The sequence below is a fragment of the Pleurodeles waltl genome, chromosome 11 (genome assembly GCF_031143425.1).
Source record: "Pleurodeles waltl isolate 20211129_DDA chromosome 11, aPleWal1.hap1.20221129, whole genome shotgun sequence".
Classification (NCBI taxonomy): Eukaryota; Metazoa; Chordata; class Amphibia; order Caudata; family Salamandridae; genus Pleurodeles; species Pleurodeles waltl.
In genome coordinates, this window is record NC_090450.1 from 117,985,693 (window position 1) to 118,007,819 (window position 22,127).

At 44.1% G+C, this 22,127-nt stretch overlaps 1 long non-coding RNA gene across 1 annotated transcript in view; it reads left to right on the forward strand.

The window, feature by feature from the left end:
* LOC138266579 (uncharacterized) overlaps positions 1-21,075 on the forward strand; it is a 273,689-nt gene extending 252,614 nt beyond the window's left edge. The window contains exon 3 of the long non-coding RNA XR_011199554.1: positions 20,954-21,075. This is a non-coding gene — a long non-coding RNA (uncharacterized lncRNA). The remainder of the gene's footprint in view (positions 1-20,953) is intronic.
* Positions 21,076-22,127: the final 1,052 nt, after the last annotated feature.

The following is a 22,127-nucleotide window of genomic DNA, read 5'->3' on the forward strand; positions in this document are numbered from 1 at the left end:
CCCATACATTGCTGGGGCTCTGTTTGATTACTGTTCAATTACTGTTAATTGCCCCTTGCTACTATTTTGCAGCCTTTGGCAATTACCCTTTTTGTGTTTTACTGTGCTTGGGGTGGGACTTGAGCTGGCTGCTCCAGCTGACGTAGTCAGGGTGCTGGTGTGCTCCCACGTTGGTGCACACACGAGTGGACCCCATTAACATGCAGCATTTACTTGTCCTTGCTGCTGTTGGTCGACTCCTATACTGGTGCACTCGTGAGCAGGCTCTCAATCCATGTTACATGCCCTCTGTGCATCCTCTGTTCATTCCCCTGCGCTCCTTCTGGCTGATTGGGGTTAGCAAGGTGAGGGGCATGGTCTAGGTGACTCCGTCTTCCAGGTGCTGATTCCTCTGGCTTCCTTGCTGGCTGACCTGGATTCTATTGCTTCAGTGGGGGCTGCCCGCCCTCTCCTGAACTATGATAGTGCTTCCCATGTCCTGTGATTGCCGCTCTACCTTCCTTCACTCAGTCCTCGGCTGCTGTGGTGCCTCCTGCATGTATGGTGCCTTCCAGTGTCCTGGCATTGCCCCCCTGCCCTCCTTCACTCATTCCTGGGTTGTGGTGGTGCTTTCTGCATGGATGGTGTCTTTGCTCCTTCTATGGCTGCTGGCTGCTTCTTCTGTGCTGTGTGATGGCTGGGCACTCTTTGTCACCCCTTGGGTGGCGGGGTAGAAAATGGGTTCTCCTGTGTCTCAGGGAAGCAGTTGGACACAAACCGTGAGGCTCCTCTGCCTTGGGTGCAATTCCTGAGGCTGCGGCGGTGAGAGCAGGGTCTTGCTTCCGCTTCTTGGTCTGTGGTGGTGACTGTGTGTAGGCCACTGGGCTGGCTGCAGGGTACCTTCCACTCTTCTCTTTGTCTACCTGTAGGTAGTCCTTGATTCTTGTGAACTGCTGCCCTGCCACCTCGCTGAAAGAAGGATACCAGGCCTTGGCAGGCCTTTTTATGCCCCCCGTGATCCCTCATGGTGTGAAGGGGTAATTCAAACCCAATCATGGCCTAGTACTGGCCAATTGTGTTTAAGCTGTTTTCTGTCCATTTAGCGCTCCTGGCCTCCCCCTCTTGCCTTTCTCCCGGCAACGAGGGCGGGGTGCCACTTCCTGTTGGTACCTTTTTTGCAGGCGCTTTCTCATTTTGATGCATATTCTCCTGGCCCTTAGAGGGGTTTACCCTCCAGCCCCCTGCGGGTTGGGGCCTTTGCCTTGAGTACTTTGCACCAGGTGGTAGAGGGAGGCCTGATAAATCTCATCTCTCCCCCCACATTGTGGAAGGCACTGCTGTTGCTGACATTTCCTCGAAGGGACTACAAAGGCGAGGAGATTGAGGAAGGCATTATAAATCTCACTACTCCCTTCTGCAGCAAGGGAGGTGACCAGGCAGTGTCCAGGGAAAGACTGGGCCAATATTGTCCCGTGTGTACTCCTCAGAGCATGAAACGGGCTGGACTGAACACCCTCTTTTTATTGCATCTGAAAATGGGTAATGCAAAACCAGAGGAAGAACCCTGCATGGGGCCACTAACTCAATTATTAATGGCTATCTTGAAAGTTAATTATCTTCATCCCCACCTTAGCATAGCATAGCTTAGCATCTGCAGATACAGTCTCTTTAATCTCACCATCTGCCTCTGAACCTTCACCAAAGAGGAAGAGAAAAACGCAAATCAAGAAAGTGAGGACCCCCCACAACTTTCAATTGTCCACAAATTGATCTGACAGCCATTAGAGGCACTTAATCAGAAATGTAAACATCTATTGGACGAAGGGGCCTGTGTCCACTGGCACTGTGCCTTGGGACAATTGACTGTATTGTAGTGAAAATAGAGGAAGGGGCGGGGGTGGGGCCTATCTCTGCCAATCCTATTCACATTTTAGAAGGGAATAAGCCAGAGGGGAAATCCTACCCGAATCTTCTGAAGGAGGGGTGATTATCTTTTAACAGCATAACTGCCCTATTAGAGCAGGACCACTAAGCTCAAATCACAACAGACAACAGCAAATGCAGAGCATGTCGGCCCCGTACCTTAGCCCTTTGATATACCCTCAGAAGCTTGCCGTTATATCATCATATTGGGGAATGTCCCACCCGTAACCCATGCCACCTTACCCTGCCTTATAACCTCAAGGCTTGTGCGTTTTTTTGTTCCCACAGGTCTTTTATTTAAAGATGTCTTGAGGGTTATACTTAGTTTTGATTATTTTCACAATGGTGACTTCTCGAATAAAGTCCCCTGTAACATGTTTGTCTTATTCAACATCATAGATAATTTCCCAAACTCTGCTGTTAACCTAGTAGGGGGCTAAAACTTGTTAGTGAGAGGTGACTTTAATACTAAGTTGAGGGGTTGTTCCTAGCATCCATCTGTAAATCCATTTGCTTGTGATGATCAGTAAGTGTTATTAAGAGTTAAAGATGCAAAATAGAACTTTCCCATAACTACCTGAAGATGCATTACATTTGTAATGTCTTATAATTTGCAAACCCCAGTACTATTGCAGCTCTAACATTTGTAGGTCATGGCACAAATGTTATTATTGATTACATTTTTGTTTCAATACATTTTTGTAATTCCATTTTAATGGCAGACGTCCTATCCAATATTTATAGCACACATAGTCCACTATTCATTTCTCCTTTAGTCCTACTTCCCTAAGAGATGCACACCCCTGTTGAAAGGACACAAATCATAGACTCACACATGCAATGATTCTCAAACCCCAAGGGAATTCAGGAGAGATAATCATTATGATGCTCATAAAGCTGGAATAAGAATTAGATCCTGCACAACTCACATCCAAGTCACACTAGGATGGAAGCCCTCCAGACTTCGCCAGACAGTCATTATGAAGGTCACGGACCACATCCGTCAAGCAAGCGATCAGGGCAGGACAAAGCCTCTTTCCTCTATACTCCACACCAAAAAAACATGTTTGTACATGCCCACCTACCTTTTATGATCAACACAAAACAACCAAATTAAGCAACAAGACTGGCACACACCTAGAAAGAACAGAACATTTTAACAGGCACACACACCCGTCAAGCACACACCTGCAAGACAGATTACACCAACCTCAATTATTACTGGAAAAAAACCCTACTTGCACAAATAGAGCAGTACACAACAGAGATCAGGAGCTTAAAAAACCCCGAGGTGCTTTCCAGGGGTCTGACCTGAACATTAAATGGGAACACAAATCACAGTGTCACAATCATTTAATTTGGCTGGAACATATAACGGACAACCTGAGGCGGGATATAAAAATGATCACAACCAACCTACAGACAGTTACGGTAGCCATACAAGATTATACAACACAGGCATTATATCCTAATCCTGATACATAATACTTCATACACACATGATTGAACACACAGCCCTGGCCAACAAGACCTCTGTCTAATGTTATGAATCGTCCAAGGAAAACATGCAATTAATTATCCAGTAAGAAGATTGAGGTCCTGCTGCAGACATACTAAGAAACCTCACAGGCCCCTATGGCACCATATTCTGACTTATTAACTGTAATACACACCAACCAATGTATAAAACATCAAAGAACAACATGTTAACCCATTGAATTTAATCACAATTCCTCTCATCCTCAACAATTTAATTAACCCTCAGGTTACAGTGAGGAAACATAAGCGTATGTTACACAATTGCAAGTTGAACACCAACATGCCACTGGCATAGCAAATAGGATTAGGTGTTGTGAGTTTGAAGTAATACCTCACTACAACCATGACATAACAGATAAAATAGAGGCAGTAGCCCCACTTTGCCTCAATAGACTTAAAAACAAAGGAGCCCTCCCCTGTTTCAACAAAAACCTAAATGAAGAGTGATGTCTTAGACTAGCAGAGAGGCTCTGGAGACATGAACACTCTACATTACACCTTATACAACTACTGGATAAAAGAAACATCTACAAAAATAGTAAATGGAATGGTAAGGCATCCTTCATGTGAACTCCACTTGATACTACCAAAAATAGAACATATTAACTTTTCAAAATCTTCAAGGAACAGATCAGCCCCAACAATCCCAACATCATCATAAACACTTCCAGGGAGAACTGCAACGTCTTTGCATACAATTTCAAAAAGAAAATAACGAAAATTGAAGAACAATCAACACCAACAGGCAAAAATTGAGGGTGTCAAACAGCAACGCACAACTCGCTCATAGAGAAAAATCTAGCAACTCTCAGGTTTTTTTCTACATCCCATCAAACCCAAAACTGAGGCAACATGGATCAAATACAAATCCCTAAATGAAGAGAAAATCAACAAGATTATCAAGTCTTTGAAACCAACGTCACACTTCAGTGACCCAATCCCCTCACCAGTCATAGAAGACCTCAGCCAACTTGTCTCCCCGATTTGGACAAAAATTATAATCACCTCTCTTGAATAAGGCATTATCCCTGGTTAGTTAAGATCACACAGATAACTTCCCTCTTGAAAAAACATGAAGCGGCTCTGTCAGATCTAAATAACTTCCAACTGATGTCTAACATCTCCTTCTTAGCAAAACTATTAGAAAAATGTGTGCAAATTCAGCTATATCATGATATCAAGCAATTCAACCTACTTAACAAGACCCAATCAGAGCTTAGACCAAGACAGAACATCGTATCAGCCATCCGGCACATCATGGCTGACACACTCAAAATACTAGGCCAGAATGACTCCCCTCTGCTCATACTTCTAGACCTTTCCTCTGCACTTAACATGGTTAATCACAATTGCCTTCCAGAGCTGCTTATAGACAAAATGGGGTTCTCAGATAATGTTATCAAATGTTTTGCCTCTTTTCTTCATAATTGTGCGCAGCGAATTAAACTGTGATGTTCACTATTAAATGTGTATCTGTTGACAATGGGTGTGCCTCAAGCATCTACTATGTCTCCTACACTCTTCATCCTATAAATGGAATCTCTGACAGAGATCCTTCAAATGACGAACAACACGTACTACATGTGCTTAATCAACACACACCTCTAAATAAACATTTCCTGCCAAGAAGATAACTCCTGGCTCAACAACATTCTGGTAAAAGCCAAACTTGACTTTCACTGATCCAACTGAACTTGAGCTCCATAAAAACAGCATTCCTGCTCTTTTCCTCACTCCAAACCTATCTACTATATGAATGGCTGAGACACCTAGATACCCTCAATTAAAAACCCACTACAGTTAAATCAACAAAATCTCTCGGTATCACACTAGATAAAAATCCTAACATCTAATCACACATTAGCGCAGCCACTCTCAGTGCATTTCACCAGCTCTACCTGCTTAAGAATCTAAAATCTTTCATGCCATCACAAGACTTGCGATTCAATCCTTGTTTGTATCCTGATTAGGCTACATGAGTGCAATCCTAACAGACTTGCCAAAAGGAAGCACAGCACCACAAAGGGCAACCCTAAATACTGCATCAAGGTTAATAACAGGAACAAGGCATTTCAATCATATCACACATTTTGTGAAGTCTCTCCAGTGGCTCCCACTAGAAGTCAGTTGGAAGATAGTGTGCATGATGCACAAAGCCCTGCACCTTAAGACACCCTACAGAGCCCAGAATACCTCCTGCTGGAACCTCCCAGATTGAAGAAAATGAGGACCTATGCATACACCTTGTCTGGATCTGCAACAAGAATATGGAACACACTTCATTCAGAGATTAGTTTCAACACTTTAACCCACATCTTTGAGGATGAAAGAGAAGAACGAAGGCAAAAGAATGCCACTCAACAGAATCCAAACTCAATGTTTCAGACCTGATAGTTTCCTCCCACAGGGCACCACCCCAAAAAAAAAATATGCTACTCCAGCTGCTGCATGTCTACATGCCACCACAAGGGATAATGGGAGTTTGAATATCTTCTCATCTCTGGTTTGTTGTGTAGTGTAATTTTAAATATTCTAGAATGGATTCACTGATATTGCTTGTCATGCCACAAGATTTGGTGTTTATATACAGTGCTCTGATAAGTAGCGGTCGCTTCCATTCTAAAATGGTGGGGTAAAGTTTTTGACCAGCTTAGAGGCACTGTGAGAAACCAGCACAGCTCTTAGTTGTGGCCCTATATAAACAGTGTTTCCAATGGCCACAGTTCCTCACTGCCTGCAAGTGGGTTTAAAAGCAGGTTTTAGTAAAAAGTAAAACAACTGATCCACTGCCTTGTCCTCGTGTTCCTCTTAGGTCCATCTGCAGTCCGAGGTTCCAAGGTAGCAAAGAGTCACTTTGCCACTGCCCTAGCTAACCCTGAAGCTGCTCTCATGTTGCTATTAATACCCAGCTTGAGAGTAGCACCAGGATTGGCTTTAGCAGGCTGCCTCAATGATCCCTCAGGCACTGGGGGTCTGTGCCTGCTCTCCATTCAGCTGTCTAAGACAGCTCGAGTGTGAGAGGTTTAAAATGTATATGTTAGGCTGGCCATCGCAAGACAACCGGCCAAAGTGAGATGTGCAGTTCAAAGTAGAGCAGCAACCAACAGTACTCCCTGCTGCCAATCAGCAGCAATGGCCCCGCCCAGCGCTGCAACTCAACACTGCTGTACTGAAAAATAAAATGGTAAAGAAATCTCATCATTATTATTTTATGTTTCATGCTGGCTGCACCTGACAGTGGCGGGCGATGCTCCATCATCCTAATGTAGGAACTGCCTCTGGCTCTGAGACTCATGGGTCATGTCTGCACATTGTGAAACTATCTCCATAAAACCAAATAAAAAAAAAATAAGTACTTTGGAAGGGGTTAGTTATACCCTGGAGGTCAGTCTGTCAGTCCGCTGGGTAGCAATGTCCACTGCACCCTGCATGTGACAGTTTGCCTCATTTAGGGATTTCTGTCGACCTGTCTACTATCTCTCTACTGTGAAGGGAGCTGTGGTAGCAGTCGTGCTATTCACAGCATTTACGTTTTGGCAAGCAAACCATTTTTTAAAGTACCCACTCATCAAATTAGAAAAAAGAAATTTTCAATGTGGGAGATGCTTTTTCTAAAAAAACAAATAGCTTGGCATTCACAGAGTTTTCTCCCTGGGAGTGGAGCCATTCTGCATTTTTCCTACCATGGCAGATGTACGGGGAAAATCAATGATCCCTTAAATATCGCGGATCAACCACTCTATGACTCAAAAGTCTTGAGATAGAAGGACCAACGTGAAAGGTTAAGATTAGCGAAAAAAGCAGAGGCTCAGCAATGGCACCCACCGTTCACCTCACCTCTGAATTAGTTGGGGGGTCTTCAGAGTTGGTCAGGTGGGAGGACCACTGGATTATTCTAGTTGCTACCACTCCACCAAATACTATACAATACCATTTTGTTTTGAGGAAGCTGAATGTGCAAAGGGTTAAATATTTACCATACTCATTTACTTACCATTATAACAGGTGTGGTTAACTGTTCGTTTTACGACAGCAAATGAGTCACTTCATCTGTATTCACCGTTTAAAGCTCTAAATTATGCACTTTCTTTTCTTTTTCCGGGCCTTTTCTTTAATATACTTCAACAGGCTTCACCTGCCGATATCTGGCAGAGGTAAACGGCTGGTGTGAAATAATTATTCCAGGGCTCAGACTTCCTATACCTGACAATTCCTTTATGCCCAGTCATCGGATTGTAACCCCTAGCTTTTAATTAGGTCCAAAGCAAGTTTCAGTTGTTGTAGTAACTAAGAAAATAGTACGGCCCCTTGGCTTTTTCCTGCCCCACATCTTATATTTTTCTTTAGGATCCTCTACTTTGCAAATAGTGATGTTTAATGAAAACATTAAAGGTAAACCTGTTAATGGTGCAGTTTAGGCATTATAAATTACAATGTGATATGTACTAAACGTTTAACATGCATGAGCTGCCCTATAGTGCTCTAAAATACTGGTTTAACTTTGGCTGCCCTAGGTTATAACACGCATTCTAAGCACAATATGCATTTTATATAAACTAAGTTATTAAGCCTGACAGAATATAAAATTGCCAATTTTCCATGTAACTTGGCATTGAAATGTAAATGTGATCAATGGTGATGGTTTCTTTCAAAGCCTGACAGGACATTTCACAAAACAAATCCTTCCTCCTAAAGATGAGTTTATTTCCAGAACCCTCTTCCGTAGACATATTGAAATGGAAATACGGTTTGCAAATATACTCATTGTTGTCTAATGATAAAAAAGGAAGGAAAAAAAACACAAGCTGCTACCTGAAAACAAAACCCACTGTGACTAAATTGAAGCTTCAGATTGCAACTGTTTTCCATAAAAATGCATAAATCCTTTTGGGCTTCCTGAATGAATAATGCACTGATGTCTTTGTAGACTGTTTATTGCAGTCGACTTCTAGGAATCTGCAGAAGGACAATCACATGGGTCATGGTAAGGCAACTTTAAAAGAGTACAATATTAAATTTGAAATAAACAGAAGGTCAAAAAAGAGGGTATTTTCAATATTGTACCAATAAAATGGAATGAGAACTAAAACTAGCTGAAGTGGCTGAGGCGAAGCCACCATTTCACAAAAAAATGCATTTGTATTACCTGCCAATGTTCGCTGAAGAGAGAGATATTCGCTTGATGTGTTGCTGAAATGCTTGAAAAATGATATGTTATGGGGGGAGTGGGAGCTTGTGAGTAAATCCAAGATGACTTCCGAACCTCATAACTTCTGTGCAGGCATAACTAGCCATTTCACTTCCAACAACTTGTCTGGCAGATAATCAATTTATGGTACAGTTACTTCCGCACTTTTCACCAACTTATTTACTGAAAGTTTTTTAGGTAAGGACGTGTAGTATGAATTGTGTACCGGCTGCGTTTCTTATGTGTCGGTGCATAACCTACTTGACACCCACTCTTTAAATAGAAGCCCTTGTGACACATCTTCATGTGGGTAGCCTAATTCCACTGAACTCAGCAACTTCTTGCCTCATCCTTATCTCACCTGTAAATGGACCCGCATTGTGTGGCAAATGTTGAAGGGTCATTCTGTGTGTCACTGCGGGAAAAGAAGTGTATTTTTTCAATACTTTCGGAAGTGGCCTTACATTGCTGGTGCAGTTCAGTAGGAATTTGAAAATGTAAAATGATTATAATACTCCTAAATGTATCTATGTTTTGTATAAATGTGATAATCTTTTGCTAAAAATGTTTGTCATTTCATCCAAACCCCTTTGAAATAAATGAGCAGTTGAACAATATTCTCAAATGGATGTTGTGGGGGAAAACACAATACACAGAGTTACTAAAAATAAAGCTACTTTAATTTGTATGACAATATGCCACAAGTATCTCAGTGAGTGCCCTCAGTAATAAGGTAAGTAATATACACAAGTTATATGTACACAAACCCAAAACAGGTAAGTAAGAGTCAGAAAAGTAATGCAAACAGTGTAGGATTACAAGAGGTTGCAATAGGTGAACATAGGTCTAGGGGCAACACAAACCATATGCTCCAAAAGTGGAATGCGAATCACAAATGGACCCCAGACCTATGGGAGCTTGTAGAGGGTCGCAGGGACTGTAAGAAAACAGTCAGGGTGTCCAAGATACCCCACCCCAAGACCCTGAAAAGTAGGAGTAAAGTACACCTACTACCCCAAAAGAGCACAATAGACGTGATAGGGGGATTCTGCAAGAACAACAAACACCAGCAAGGCAGTGAAGGTGGATTCCTGGACCTGAGGACCTGCAAGGCAAGGGGACCAAGCCCAAGAGTCGCGATAGTTTCCAGGGCGGGCAGGAGCCCAGAAAACCCCGGATGAAGGTGCAAGGAAGCTGCCTCCGGGTGGAAGAAGCTTGGAGTTCTGCATCAAAGAGGACTAGGAACTTCTCCTTTGGATGGAAGATGTCCCACGTCGCGATGAAGACTGTAAAAATGTTCCCACGCAGAAGTACCACAAACAAGCCTTGCTAGCTCCAAGGGTTGTGATGGAGGTTTTTGGGAGCTGCTGGGGAACAGGAAGGACCAGGATGTCGCCCCTTGGAGGAGGAGACAGAGCGGGTGATTAGCAATTCAGAGAGCCCCCACAGAAGCAGGTAGCACCCGCAGAAGTACCCAAACAGGCACTTGGAAGATTTGTGAACCCGAGCTGGCTCAGAGTCACAAAGGAGGGTCCCACGACGCCGGAGGCCAACTCAGAGGGTTGAGCACTGCAGGACAGAGTGCTGGGGACCCAGGCTAGGCTGTGCACAAAGGAAATCCTGGAAGAGTGCACAGGAGCCAGAGCAGGTGCAAATCACGCAGTACACAGGTTTGCAGTCTAGCGTGGGGAGGCACAGACTTACCTCCACCAAACTTGGACTGAAGGATCACTGGACTGTGGGAGTCACTTGGATAGAGTTCCTGTGTTCCAGGGACCACACTCGTCAGGATGAGAGGGGACCCAGAGGACCGGTGATGCAGTCTTTTGGTGCCTGCGTCAGCAGGGGGAAGATTCCGTCGACCCACTGGAGATTTCTTCTTGGCTTCCAGTGTAGGGTGAAGGTAGGTGACCCCCAGAGCATGCACCATCAGGAAACAGTCGAGATAGCCGGCAGGATGAGGAGCTACAATGTTGCTGGTAGTCGTCTTGCTACTTTGTTGCAATTTTGCAGACGTCCTGGAGCAGTCAGCGGTCGATCCTTGGTAGAAGTCGAAGAGGGAGATGCAGAGGAGCTCTGGTGAGCTCTTGCATTCGTTATCTGAAGAATTCCCCAGAGGAGAGACCCTAAATAGCCAGAAAAGGAGGATTGGCTACCAAGAAAGGTAAGAGCCTATCAGAGGGGGTCTCTGACATCACCTGCTGGCACTGGCCACTCAGAGCAGTCCAGCGTGCCCCCAACACCTCTGTTTCCAAGATGGCAGAGGTCTGGGACACACTGGAGGAGCTCTGGGCACCTCCCCTGGGAGGTACTAGTCAGAGGAGTGGTCACTCCCCTTTCCTTTGTCCAGTTTCTTGCCAGAGCAGGGCTGGGGGATCCCTGAACCGGTGTAGACTGGCTTATGCAGAGATGGGCACCATCTGTGCCCATCAAAGCATTTCCAGAGGCTGGGGGAGGCTACTCCTCCCCAGCCCTTCACACCTATTTCCAAAGGGAGAGGGTGTAACACCCTCACTCATAGGAAATCCTTTGTTCTGCCTTCCTGGGACAGGGCTGTCTGGACCCCAGGAGGGTAGAATCCTGTCTGAGGGGTTGGCAGCAGCTGCAGTGGAAACCCCGGAAAGGCAGTTTGGCAGCACCCGGTTTCTGTGCTAGAGAACCGCGGGATCATGGAATTGTCCCCCCAATACCAGAATGGTATTGGGGTGACAATTCCATGATCCTAGACATGTTACATGGCCATGTTCGGAGTTTCCATTGTGATGCTATACATAGGTAGTGACCTATGTATAGTGCACGCGTGTAATGGTGTCCCTGCACTCACAAGTCCAGGGAATTCGCCCTGAACGATGTGGGGGCACCTTGGCTAGTGCCAGGGTGCCCACACACTAAGTAACTTGGCACCCAACCTTCACCAGGTGAAGGTTAGACATATAGGGGACTTATAAGTTACTTATGTGCAGTGAAAAATGGCTGTGAAATACCGTGAACGTTATTTCACTCAGGCAGCAGCGGCAGGCCTGTGTAAGAATTGTCAGAGCTCCCTATGGGTGGCAAAAGAAATGCTGCAGCGAATAGGGATCTCCTGGAACCCCAATACCCTGGGTACCTGAGTACATTATACAAGGGAATTATATGGGTGTACCAGTGTGCCAATGAGAATTGGTAAATTTAGTCACTAGCCTGCAGTGACAAATTTAGAAAGCAGAGAGAGCAAAAACACTGAGGTTCTGGTTAGCAGAGCCTCAGTGACACAGTTAGGCACCACACAGGGAACACATACAGGGCACATACTATGAGCACTGGGGTATAGCCTAGCAGGATCCCAGTGACACAGGGGCTGAAACCTACATATATACAGTGAAAATGGGGGTAACATGCCAGGCAAGATGATACTTTCCTACACAACCGCCCCCCCAAACGAAGGACAATAAGACAAGTCATGTCCTGATGAGTCTTCATTATCTAAGTGGAAATAGCTGGAGAGTCCATCTGCATTGGAGTGGGTACTCCCAGGTCTATGTTCCACTGTATAGGCCATTCCCTGTAGAGATATGGACCACCTCAACAATTTAGGATTTTCACCTTTCATTTGTTTTAGCCAAAGTAGAGGTTTGTGGTCTATCTGAAGAATAAAGTGAGTGCCAAACAGGTATGGCCTCAACTTTTCAGTGCCCAGACCACAGCAAAGGCCTCCCTCTCTATGGCAGACCAACGCTTTTCTCTAGGGGTCAACCTTCTGCTGATAAAAACAACTGGTTGATCCTGGCCCTCAGAATTCTGTTGTGATAAGACTTCCCCTACCCCTAATTCAGATGCATCAGTTTGAACAATGAATTTCTTGGAGTAACATGGGCTTTTTAGGACAGGTGCATAGCACATGGCCTGTTTGAGCACCTCAAAAGCTTTCTGACAGCTAGCTGTCCATAACACCTCCTTAGGCATTTTCTTGCTTGTGAGATCATTAAGAGGGGCTGCTATGGAGCCATAATTCTTAATGAATCTCCTGTAGTACCCTGTGAGGCCTAAAACGGCTCTCACCTGGGTCTGAGTTGTAGGGGGAACCCAATCGATGATAGTCTGGATATTACAATGTAGTGGTGCAATCTGTTCTCCACCTACCAGGTGGCCCAGATAAACCACTTTCCCCTGCCCTATCTGGCACTTTGAGGCCTTGATAGTGAGGCCTGCCTTTTGCAGGGCCTCCAAAACTTTCCAAAGGTGGACCAGGTGCTCATCCAAGGTTGAGCTAAAGACAGCAATATCATCAAGATATGCTGCACTGAAAGCTTCCAACCCTTGCAGGACTGTGTTCTCCAACCTCTGAAAAGTGGCAGGTGCATTTTTCAACCCAAAAGGCATTACTGTGAATTGGTAGTGCCCTCCTATGGTAGAAAATGCAGTCTTTGGTTTAGCATCTTCTGCCAATCTGATCTGCCAATACCCTGCAGTCAGATCAAAAGTGCTAAGATACTTGGCAGAAGCCAGTGTATGAATGAGCTCATCTGCCCTGTGTATAGGGTGAGCATCAGTTTTTGTTACCTGATTGAGCCCTCTGTAATCTACACAAAACCTCATCTCCCCCTTTCCATCTTTGGTATGAGGTTTTGGTACAAGCACCACTGGGCTAGCCCATGGGCTTTCATAAGGTTCAATCACCCCCAAATCCAACATTTTATGCACCTCTTGTTTAATGCAGTCTCTGACATGGTCAGGCTGCCTATAAATTTTACTTTCGACAGGCAGGCTGTCTCCAGTGTCAATTGTGTGTTCACACCAGGCTGTTGTACCTGGTACAAGTGAAAAGAGGTCTGAAAATGTGTTTAGGAGATTGATGCAGTTGTCTTTCTGTTCTGCAGTCAGACAATCTGCTAAAACTACTCCCTCCACTAAGGCATCTGCTTCAGTGATGGAGAAGAGATCAGGGAGATGGTCACTCTCTTCTTCCTGTCCCCCATCTGTTGCCATGAGCAGGGTGAGATCAGCCCTGTCATAGTAGGGTTTCAGGCAGTAGACATGCCCCTAAGGGGACTCCTGGCAGTACCCAGGTCTACCAAATAGGTAACCTCACCCTTTTTCTCAACAATTAGATGGGGTCCACTCCATTTGTCTGGGAGTGCTCATGGGCCACAGGCTCCAATACCCACACCTTCTGTCCTGGTTGGTAGTGGATCATGCCATTGCTTTTGCAGCTCCTGGCTGGCCTGAAGGTTCTTACTGGCCTTTTTCATGAACTCAGCCATTCTGGATCTTAGGCCAAGTACATAATCCACTATGTCCTGTTTAGGAGCTTTTAAAGGTTGTTCCCAACCCTCCTTCTCAAGAGTAAGTGGACCTCTTACAGGGTGCCCAAAGAGGAGTTCAAAGGGGCTGAAGCCCACTCCTTTTTGGGGTACTTCCCTGTAAGCAAAAAGGAGGCAAAGTAACAGGACATCCCATCTCCTCCTGAGTTTTTCAGGGAGTACCATTATCATTCCTTTGAGAGTTTTATTAAACCTCTCAATCAGACCATTTGTCTGTGGATGGTAAGGGGTGGTGAACTTGTAGGTAACACCACACTCCTTCCACATTGCTTTTAAGTATGCAGACATGAAGTTGCTGCCTCTGTCTGATACTACCTCTTTAGGAAAATCCAACCTGGAAAAAATTCCCAGGAGGGCCTTTGCCACTGCAGGAGCTGTAGTGATCCTTAAAGGTATGGCTTCAGGATATCTTGTGGCATGGTCCACTACCACTAAGATAAATCTATTGCCTGAAGCAGTAGGAGGCTCAAGGGGCCCAACTATGTCAACCCCTACTGTTGTAATTTAGCAGTGATTAGATTAAGCATTAGCAGAAGACATCTTGTATTTAGTAACTATTGTGAACATTTTGCGGAATCCATTTTGTATTCATGGCAGCCATTTTCTCTGCTACATGCTGCCATGTGCTCACCATGTGCTCTGTCCTACCTTTCTGTTAACTGCTCTTGAAATCTGCCTAGTGACAAGTTATATTTAGCATCTCTTACTTTTGCACATGCTCAGTAAGGTCTGCAGCTGTTAGTCCCTGGAAACTGTTAGCTCCTCCTACCTGTCGACTGTGCATTTTACACATGACCTTACATGTATACAAGTCTTGTTTCCATAATTGTACCATCTCCTTTTAGCCCCTGTGTGGGTATAAAAGGACCATGCTCTCTCAGTTCAGTGTGCTACTTCAGACATTACCCTAGGGTGCTGTTTGAACTGTAGTACCACCTCTCGAGGTTAATAAACTTTTGTCTTTTATTCCAGTTTCTATGCCAACTTCTTCCTACATGGTCTGAGGACTTTGTGCAGAGAAAGGTGAACCCCTTGCACTAGTAGGCCTTGCTGAGGCTTACTTCAACAAATTGGCACCCGAACAGGGACTCATCGGCGACTCGGATGCCCAAAGGATTGGTCGCGACGAAGGATTGGAATCTCGCTGCGGACGATCAATGCCTGAGGAGACCCGAGTCTTGGCAACCACAGCGTTTTTCCCTTCTTTCTGATTTGACCATCCAGGTGGCGCCGGTCCTCGACTGAGATCCTTTTTGTTCATTCGTCATGCAGTGACCATTTGGTCAATTTTAGAACTTGGCAGTTGGAACCTGGACACTCTGTGATTGGTACGAGCCGTTTTACGGCACTTGCTGTGGGTTTTGATGCCTGTGTTTGGTAATGTAGTTTAGCACTACTTACTGTGGCTTTCGTGATTTGGGTGACTAGTCAATTTGTATTCTTTGGATTTGATATATAAATTGTAATTTATATAGGCAGGTAATGAGGAGAATTTTCTCCAATTTAATTTTGATTTGAACGGCACCTTAAGTGCTACTTTGATTATAATATTGCATATTCTGCACTATTTTTGGCATGCCTGTTTTTAGCGCACTTCGTAGGATGTGTTGCTTTTGTAATGGTACCAATTTGAGATTGGAAGAATTGCAACCGGCACCCCCAGAGGGGACGCCAAATAGAGATATGTATGTTGAACATGGTCTTTCTTCTATAATGTACAGCACATTATGGAATAAATACACCCGCGCGGATCCTGAGTTACGTTGGCCTATGCATGGGTCATTTGATTTGCGAAAGATTGAGTATTTGGAACAATGTATGTGTCAGCGAAAGTCTAGGCAAGATATGTTTGACTGTGTACGAATGTGGGAGAAAGAAGCGCGTGGACGAGTGAAGCGTGAGCAAGCCTTGCTTGTGAAAGAGCAGCGGAAGAATGTATATATGAAAGCATTGGAAATGAGAAAGAAAGAAATAAGTGACTTAAAGGAGCTAGAAGAGAAAGAACGTAAGCTACAGGTAACTGGCCAATACACTGTTAGGCAACCTCTCTATCCTATCCTTAATAAACCACATGATGATTTATTGTTACTAGATCGCCCTCCACCTCCGTATGTCGTCCCTTCTGCCCCTCATGAGTTACCTAAAGTCTCCAGTTCGGAGCAACAGAAGATGCGGGAGAGTCGCTCTATGCTGCCAGCTGACCGTGCGTCTGAGCTTAGATCTATTGCTCGTAAAACAATTTGTAGCGTTGTTTCTGCTTCTGAACTTTTAGACAACATGAAAGGGTGGACGGAAAAGGAGCAGCTATATTTTACTGAGGCATTTGGCTCAGAAGTTATTGAACTATATCGGAAATATTCTGATGAGTTAGAGCCCGATGATGTAGCAGCTGATCATAAGCAAATGCGTGATGGTCTTTTTGTTTTCTCTCAGGTGGCTGATGCAATCAGGCTTTTAATGAAATTATGTTGTGTTGTGTTATGTTGTGGCAGTCCGTTTGCAAGAAGAGAAAAGGGCTGCGGACGCAGTTGCACGAGCATCTCAGACCGAAGGGGTGCAAGCTTCCATCTTTGAAACAGATAAGACTATGATAGTTCACGCGAAACCAATGCGGGAGGCCGCGCCTTTGTATGTTCCTCCTAAAGGATTGGGTACAAATGATGATAAAACTTCTGTTGATGCTAAGGGTTATTTTATTTATAATTGGGTGTATACTCCTTGGAATATGGCAGATGTACTGGCACTTAAAACAGCATTACCTGACCCGCGGAAAAATCCAGCTGCCTTTTATGAGGAAGTTGAGGGAGCAATTAGTTCTTGTACTATGACTTTGGCTGACATTGATTTATTTTTCGGATTGATATTACCGCCAGATATGTGGAGAACTGTTCGTAAAATTGATGATCGTACAGTTTTTGGGGCATCATGGAAAGAAATAGAACAGATGGACGGGGATAGGGAACCTGCGGAAAAGCCATATCAGTTGATTCTAGATCTTCCTGCAGCCATATTAGTTAAGTTGAAAACGATTATTCCCCCTAAAAAGAGAGATTGGACTGTTTTAGCGTCCTGTAAACAAAAGGCAGATGAATCGGTCTCTGATTTCTTTCCATGCTTTGAAGAAGCATTTCATGATTTTAGCGGTCAGTCATTGTCAGATGATACGGGCAGACATTTGTTCGTCGATAAATATGTTGCAAATCTGTTACCAGGAATAGCTAGTCGTCTAAAAGCTAGTGAAAGTTCATGGACTACCTCTACTCCGGTTTCTCTTTTGACTATGGCTCAGTATTATGAACGACAGGAATTAGAAGCAAAAGGTAGCGAGGAGAAAAAGATTAAAGAATTAAAGACGAAGGTTATGTTGGCTCAAGCTTATGGTCCGCCTTTTAGAGGTAGTGATAGAGGTGGACGTGGATCTTATGGTTCTTCTTACACTCGTTCGAATTTGTCTGATGATCAGGGTGCGTATTGTAAGAAATTTGGGCACTGGGCTGCCGATTGTCCAGCACTACGTGTTCAGCAGTGTTCACGTGGTCGGGGACAAATGAGAAATCGCTCAGGATATTCAGGACCTAGAAGAAGCACAAATGATCATGCTAGGGTTGATGCTAATACACGAGGGCAGGATGGGTTTAACACTTTTGATAGACGGAACCAATACCAGATGTCTGATCATGTGCAGCCTGATTTCCAAGATTCTGCTTATGCATAGGATTGCCTAGGATGGGGTAAGGAATCAGTTGAAGTTCCAGTAGATCAGAGGGGTCCCTATGTTACAGCACATGTTTTGGGTCTTACTGATCAGTTTCTGGTTGATACAGGAGCTACTCGTAGCGCCTTGTCTAAACAATTGATTCCAAGGGCTCCCCTGTCTGGCTTAACCATTACATCGATAGGTTTCGATGAAACACCTTCCACTAGCCCATTGTCACAACCACTTGCATTCCATGTTGATAAATTTACTGCTCCATGTCCATTTTTGCTTTCTCCAAATACACCAGACAATATTGTGGGTCTTGATATGCTCAAGTATTTCAGAGCTACAATACGATGCTCTCCTGAAGGGGTGCGTGTTATTTTAAATGATAATCATCCTGTGATGGAAAGAGTTTGTCTTGTTAAAGAGGATGTTGCATTAGCTTCACTCCCTAGTACTTTGTGGGCTACTTCAGATAATGATGTGGGACAAATGATTATTCCACCGGTACATATTAGTATCAAGGAGGGAGCTGTATTGCCACGTTTGCCTCAATACAAAATTTCACAGGAGGGCGAAGAAGCACTCACACGAATTGTGCATGATCTTATTGCAGTTGGAGTTGTCGAGGAAGTTCTGTTTAATGTTTGTAACAGTCCAATTCTTCCTATTCTGAAAAAGGATACTGATACTAGGATTTACTGATTCATTATTGATTTACGAGAAGTCAATAAGATTGTGATACCACAATTTCCTTTGGTATCTGACATCACGACACTCCTTACTTTGGTTCCCCCGACAGCAACTACGTTCTCTGTGATAGACTTGAAGAATGCTTTCTTTTCGATCCCTATTCATCCTGACAGCCGATATTTGTTTGGTTTTACTTTGAATAAACGATCATATAGATTTTGCAGAGTTCCTCAAGGCGATACAGAGAGTCCAAGTATTTATAGTCAGGCGTTAAAACGACAACTTGATTCTTTTGTTTTGCCTGAAGGTGTGGCTCTCATACAATATGTTGATGATATTTTGTTGGCAGCTGATACCCCGGAGCAATGTGAAAAGTGCACTTTGTCCTTACTTTCTTTTCTTGCTTCACACCATCATAAAGTGTCACGAAAGAAATTGCAATATTGTAGACCAAAGGTAACCTATTTAGGTCACCTTTTGTCTAAGGAGGGCCGTGCACTTACATCAGTTCGTATTCAAGCAATTTTAGACACACCAGTACCCTCTACCCAGAAAGATGTTCGTGCATTCCTTGGTCTTACTTCTTTTTGTAGGCAATGGATATTAGGGTTTTCACACATTGCCAAACCTTTGCTAGCACTTTTGACTAAAGATACTCCAATACCCCTCCAATGGACAGATGAATGTGAGACTGCTTTCCGGCAGCTGCGACAAGCCCTTTGTTCTGCACCAGTGTTAGGTACTCCAGATTACATGAAGCCTTTTGCACTTTACGTACACGAGAAAGATGGATGTGCATTGTCAGTTTTAGTACAGACACATGGCAATAAGCAGCGTTCCTGTGCATATTTTTCAGCAGTACTTGATCCTGTCGCTCGAGCGTTGCCTGGGTGTTTTCGTTCAGTTGCCGCAACAGCTGTCTCAATATGTCAGAGTGAAGGGATAGTTTTGTCACATAAGCTGTTGGTGCTAGTACCCCATGCGGTTGATGCTCTTTTAAATCAAACAAAGACACAACATTTAACTAGCGCCCGTATGACAGGTTATGAGTTGACATTGTTGGCTCCTCACATTACACTGAAGAGATGTGCAACACTAAATCCAGCTACTTTGTTGCCATATCTGGTGACTCAGCCTCAGTCACAAGAAACACATGATTGTATATTCCTTACCGAAGAACAGACAAAGGGTCGTGTTGATTTACAAGATACGCCCCTTTTAGATGTAGACGGGGAACTGTGGGTTGATGGGTCTTGTTTGAAGTTGCCAGATGGTACGACCTCAGCTGCATATGCAATCACCACAATACACACGGTAGTGGAGACAGCTCGTATACCACAGAAGTCAGCTCAAGCAGCTGAACTAATAGCTTTGACACGAGCATGTGAGCTTAGTACTGATTTAAGTGTGAACATTTACACAGACAGCCGCTATGCTTTTGGAGTGGTTCATGATTTTGGTTTGCTTTGGAAGGAGAGAGGTTTTCTCACATCCCACGGGATGCAGATAATGCACGGATAATTAGTGCATAACCTCCTGACTGCATTGACATATCCAAATAAACTAGCTATTGTGAAATGTAGTGCACATAAGAAAGTGACCGATAAGATAGGGCAAGGTAATGCTCTTGCAGACCGTGTAGCACGTGAGACTGCGATGCAGCGAAGTACTACTTCTATGTATGTAGTGAAGTCACAAGCTGAATGTTGGCATAATGCTAGACAAGACGTATTAGATATACAGAAATCTGCTTCTGTGAAAGAACGTGAGCAATGGTCTAAAGATGGAGAATTGGAAGATGAGGGCTGTTGGCGGAATAAGCAGATGGATAAATGGAAATTGCCTATAGCTTTTGTACAACCTATGGTTCAGATGGCACATGGGCTGGCACATGTTGGAGCTTCAACAATAACGAAGTTGCTTACGCAAGTTTGGGAGCATCCAGAAATTTCCAGCACAGCTAAGAGAGTAGTACTGTCTTGTTTGATCTGCTTACAATACAATCCTGGAAAAGGGACACGTACTCCTGCAGGAGGGTTTGCTACACCAACTGCACCTTTTGAAGTTCTACAAATGGATTATATTCAGCTTGAACGCTGCAACAATTTAAAGTATGTCTTGGTGGTGGTTTGTGCCTTCAGTAAATGGATAGAGGAGTACCCCACAAAGGATAATACTGCCATTACCACAGCAAAGGTGCATTTGAAATAATTTTTCTCTAGGTTTGGTGTTTGCAGACTTTTATGGAGTGATAACGGACCTCATTTTGTTGGGGAAGTTATTAAGTATGTCCTGAAAGGATTAGGTATCACACAGAAGTTCCATGCGGTTTTCCACCCACAATCAGCACGGTTGGTGGAAAGGTATAATGCTACATTGAAGCTGAAATTAGCGAAGATACAGGCTTCCACATCCTTAACTTGGCCGGATGCATTACCATTAGCATTATTGTCTATTAGGTCAGTGCCACACTCCCGACTTGGCCTTAGCCCCTATGAAGTAGTATTTGGGAGACCAATGAATATTTGGGGAGTTCCCAAACCAAAATCTGTATATGATGTACCTTGTGTCCTGATGAATGATTATTTGGCACAGTTAACCGACAATTTGGTTTCTATTCATCAACAGGTTCGAGAAGCACTTCCTGACAGATCTACAGGTGAAGGCCATGAACTCCGACCGGGTGACCAGGTGATGATTAAGTCTTTTGAAAGATCAAGCAGCTTGGAACCAAGGTGGCGAGGCCCAGAACAGGTGCTCCTTGCGACAAGGACAGCAGTTCGAGTGACGAACCGAAAGAATTGGGTCCATAGTACTCACTGCAAGAGAGTGCTACCTACCTTGGTGGAACCTGCTGAGCTGACCGATCATCGAGAGATTTTGACTACGGAGAAAGGCCGTGCTATATCACCTGACGAATCTGCAGAGGTCTTCCCGGACCATACGACTTCTGGAGTGTCGCGATATAATTTGAGACCAAGGAAAGACTCTGAAAATTGTTTTGAAAAGACTGGTTGAGCTACCGCCCTGGGTTAGTGAAACGGAGAGCCAATGTGGCAAGGGGGAGGGATCAGCCGTGCATTAGAGTAGTGACACCCGTCTAGGCCCGTGGTGAAGAAATCAGCGGCTGCCCAGGGATAAGAGCTCCAACGATTGTTTTTAATTCGTTTCTGAAAGGGTCGATTATCACTGTTGCTAAAATGAATAACAAATTGATCATTAGTATTATGGGGTTTGTTGTTGTTTTGGTGGTTACAGCAAAAATCACCTGGTTTATTGAAAAGAAGTCTCCTGCTCGTGAGTTTTTTTGTTGCCACTACTCCAGTACCAGAGGATCACTATTACTTTACGCTTCCCTATCAGGAGCAGAAGCACCGTCAATCGTACTTCAATAATACTTGCATTCAGATGTTGCATCATACTCATAATGCTACAAATACTACTAACTGTTGGGTATGTGTAATGATACCTGCGCATCAAAAGAAAGGAGGAACACCTTTCATTCCTCTTCCTTTTTCACACTATGGTTCTTGTCAAGCTTGGTACATGCTTTTGTTTGCATCTGGAAAACGTACAGAGGGCGGACTTCTTTTTCGCCTTAATAAAGTATGCTACCAAGACAAAGATGGGAATCCCCAAGCTAAAGGAACTAAATGGGAATCGGAAGAGTATCAACCGGACAATATTTCAATACCATATGTCTTCACAAATATACGAGACTCTGACAAGAAAGAACAATTTGTGATTTCTATTACAAAAACTAAAGCAGATTTATGTATACGAAGCATTGGACGAATTCCAG